At 35.7% G+C, this 4,250-nt stretch overlaps 1 long non-coding RNA gene across 1 annotated transcript; it reads right to left on the bottom strand.

The window, feature by feature from the left end:
* Positions 1 to 205: 205 nt before the first annotated feature.
* LOC118547615 (uncharacterized) lies at positions 206 to 4,028 on the bottom strand. Its single transcript, XR_004923177.2, has 2 exons — positions 3,658 to 4,028; positions 206 to 1,672 (listed from the first exon to the last, which is right to left on the bottom strand). It is a non-coding gene; the product is annotated as an uncharacterized LOC118547615 (long non-coding RNA).
* Positions 4,029 to 4,250: the final 222 nt, after the last annotated feature.

Genomic DNA, 4,250 nt, shown 5'->3' with positions numbered 1-4,250 from the left:
ATTGATTCCCTTAAAATTAATCTCTTAAATTTATTATTCTTCCCTTCTTACCACATTATTCCCTTTTTACATACTCTAGGGATACATGTACCCTAGTTTGAAGAATGCTGTTTTTGAAAATCTCAAAATAGTGATGAGTATTTAGAGTAGGACAAAAGTCCCTAAAAATAAGACTTGGAATTTGGAGGAGAGTGAATAAAATATATTGTATGGAAATGGTAGTTTATTTGTTTGTTTACATACAGATGTGCAAAGTTGCTCTTGAACATCCCAACTCAAACCACGGTATCTTAGCACCCAACCAATCTCTTTTATTTTGTAATCGTTCAGTATATTCTCCCCACACTCAGTATCTGGCCTGTATTTTATTATGTCACAGCAGATGTAGTACAACATTCTTTTCTTAGATACAAACATAATACATGGCTACACAAAATATTATGCTTCCATCTCATCCTTGCTATCTTCTCCAATTCAACAAAATGGGTGTGTGTGCGTGTGTGTGCGTGTGTGTGTGTGTGTGTGTGTGTGTTGCAGAGCTTGGGAGGAGTGTCATTACAAAACATTTATAAGTAGAAGATACGCTTCTGACTTGTTGCATTAGCCTATCCCTGTATAAAACTATGATTCAGTCTCACATTGACTATGGATATAGCTTATCTTTGGTTATACTTAAAAACTATTAAACTTCACACTTTAAATAGGTGACTTGTATGATATATGATTACATATCAATAAAACTCTAATAATAAGAAAGGGAGTATATTAGAATGAATAACTAACCTCTCAGTAGAACAAGGACCACTAATACAGGGACAGCTATACACAAGAGCTCTTCTAATTCATGAAGATTAAGAAGCAGATTGAAAATACCTATGCTTATGCAATCACACAAATGAAAAAAGAACATTACATTATTATAGAATTCTAAAACTGTGCAGTATTTCTTGAAATTAGAAAGAAGCAGTTGAAGAAAACAAAGTGGTTTTTTTTTTTTTTTTTTTTTACTTTTTTCTTATATGTACCAACTTACTCAATGGTATAACTAATCTACCCATTATTCTTTAACTGATCAAATGAATACCAAAGTATCTGAAGGAATAGTAATGAATCAGAAAAGGTGGGCGTTTCAAGAGACATAAAAGCCCATTCTGTCACTACTTTTATAGACTTTCCCAGTGTAAGAGGCCCAGAGAGGTCAAGATATCACACAGAGAACTTGTTAAAGGCTGAGTAAGACTAGTCACTGTGTCCTTTAGCTAATGACAAGATGTCTTACCTTAATGCACGGACTCCAGGCCCAGGAGGGGTGGAAGCTTGATAAAAGATTACAGATTATGATTTCTTTGAAAGTAAAGATCGAAGCAATTTAAAAGCAGGAAAGTTAAAGGCTTAAATTAGAAAAAGAAAAGAAAACTAACTATAGAACATTTCAGTGAAAGCTATGGAGTTAATATCAAAAGGAGTGAGGGTTTCAATTGAGTCAGTTATCGAAGATATCCACTGAAACACAGTGACCCCACCACATGTCCCTTGTAGCCTTAGACAGACTCGCATCTTGAATCATGAAGCTTGAGTCAAGAAGGCCGAACAACTGGGTGGAAGAGAGAAAAGATGACTGATGAGACGGATTCATCACCATGGTCCTCTGTGGATGGTCTCAGTCTTCATTCTTCAGATGGAAAAAATACATCACATGAAACTGCCCCATAAAAAGACATAATGTACAACCAAAAAACAATGAATAATCAGTTAAATAAAGATTGTTCATGCGATCAGCTTTATTCGTGGTCTATTACTAGATAATTCCAAATTCAATATCCAGGATCTTTGCTGAAATTGTAAATAATCTCTCATACTTAAAAAAGAACTTCAAAAAAACTTTTAAATCACTTATCTTACAACTTTAGAACGTTGTATGAAGTGATTTCTATATTTTATTATTCAAAATAAATTAGAAAGTACAGTCTTTTTAGGACTTTCACCTTAACAAAACATCCATGGAGAAACAGCTCTTTTCACACATCTGGCAAAGATAAAATTTGTATTATATGGAGGCTGTCAAAACTTAGACCGCCCCAACATTTGCAGGGTCTGGGGCAAAAGTACAAAGGAAGGCTCGTGTACCATATGTCTGTATATTTAGAAGGTATGAAACAAACCACAAACTATTTAATAATATATGCCCCATCCTCCTACACCGATTAATGCACATTCAAAACAACAAAATAAAAAATATGTGTAAGGCTGTGGATTTTATTTAACTAGTGTAAATGAAATATCCAAGACAGGCTATTAAATTATTTTGGCACATCTATCATTCTGTTTATGTCTCAGTGATACTTAGAAGAATTTTAATCACTATATATTGTTATAATTAAAATTTTCACATAATCAGTGTTTAATCTAAAGGATTAAAAATAACGTGTGAATGTAGTTAAAGTATAACAAGTTTGGACATAGTTTCATTGGAAATGTAAACTACAGTGGAAGTAAAAGGAAATTATTGAAATCATTTTTATAAATTTATTAGTTTATTTTTTCTGAAACATTTAAAATTATCTATTAAAATTAACAAGAAAATATATTTACGGGATGCCAATTTTAAAGAGAGAATTTTAAATTTAACAATTTTTTTATTTAATTTTGAGACTCTAATTATGTCTATCCTATCTTTTTTTTAAAAAAATGACCAATTTCACAAATCAGCAGCAGGAAAATGTCAACACATTACACTAAAGTGACCTAATACTTATAGTCCTACAAATATTATGGCTATTTGCTTTAAATTTGGCTAAATTAAATAAGTATCATCAGATTGCTCTTACCCTAAACATTTTGGGGAAAAAACCCTCAGCATTATAATGTATGCATGTGTGTGTGTGTGTGTGTGTGTGTGTGTGTGTGTGTGTGTTTACTCTTATATCAATTCCTAAATCCTATAACCCAGAAAATAACCAAAATTATTTTTTAAATAATAAAGAAGTACTGGGGCGCCTGGGTGGCTCAGTCGTTAAGCGTCTGCCTTTGGCTCAGGTCGTGATCCCAGGCTCCTGGGATCGAGCCCCGCATCGGGCTCCCTGCTCAGCGGGAAGCCTGCTTCTCCCTCTGCCACTCCCCCTGCTTGTGTTCCCTCTCTAGCTGTGTCTCTCTCTTCAAATAAATAAATAAAATCTTTAAAAAAAAAAAAAGAAGTACTTATATGAAGACTTAAGTAAATTTTTCTGGTTTTGAGGGACGAAACCAATATATAATTATTTATGTCTCTAATGCTTTCAAAGGAGCCGTCTTGTGAATCGCGAGTGTCGTTGTGGGCTAGATGAACAGGGAGAAGAAAGGAGAGAGCTGCCTGCCCCGAACAAGAAACACATTTGCCTGAGGCAGCAGTCCTGCACAGTCTCACGGATCATTTCATTAGTGAGCCGAATCACAGTGAAGCTTTGAATTCACACTAAACATATTACTGGCGTGCAAACCACAACCTAATCTGTGTCCAGTAAGAGCAAATCAGTATTTTTCTCAGCATCTATAACTGAATGACACGAATGAAGTGATTCTCACTACGGGTAAGGGGCTGGCTGTTTAGATTCTTGGGAATCTTGTCACACACAGCTAATAGTGCTGATGATGGCCGAAAAATGTATTCCCCACACTGACCTTTAATTTTCTTTGTTCTTTTCCAGTCTTCTTTCATGTGTCCTCCTCCTTATATTTGGCTATCATCCTGTCAATTCTTTTGTGTTCCTGATTTCAGTTTGATAGCACATTTGCGTCACAGTGGTTGCAAGTGGTTGAGAACTCGGGGGAGCCTGCAGTCCAGCAGCCCTCTGGCCCCATTGCCCAGATCCCTGCTTCACTGTCGCCAGACTACCACCCATTCTTGCCAACACCTCTGGTCACAGGGCTGGTAATTTTGTGTGCCGTCACACATGCATGCCTAGCTGCTTCTCAGTCACAGACTCATCATAAGCTCTTTTGCATGATATCTATAACCACCCAAATCTCACCACACTTTCCCCAAGGCGGTATTTATTCATCTCAAAAAAAAAAAAAAAAAAAGAGGCATTGAGGCTATTCTGGGACTTTTACTACATGGACAAATTTGGAAGGCAGTAAAAGCATTTTATTTGAAATAACAGTCAAAAGCCAACTTGGAGCACAGCAAGATGGGATTAGACCACCACATAATTAGCCTTACTGGAATCGGTTCCAAGAATGTAAGAATTTACTGAGAGGCAGTATATTTTCTG

Source organism: Halichoerus grypus, chromosome 2 (genome assembly GCF_964656455.1).
Source record: "Halichoerus grypus chromosome 2, mHalGry1.hap1.1, whole genome shotgun sequence".
In the NCBI taxonomy this organism is placed as follows: Eukaryota; Metazoa; Chordata; class Mammalia; order Carnivora; family Phocidae; genus Halichoerus; species Halichoerus grypus.
Note: the sequence above shows the minus strand (reverse complement) of the source record. Positions and strands in the feature narration are given on the sequence as shown.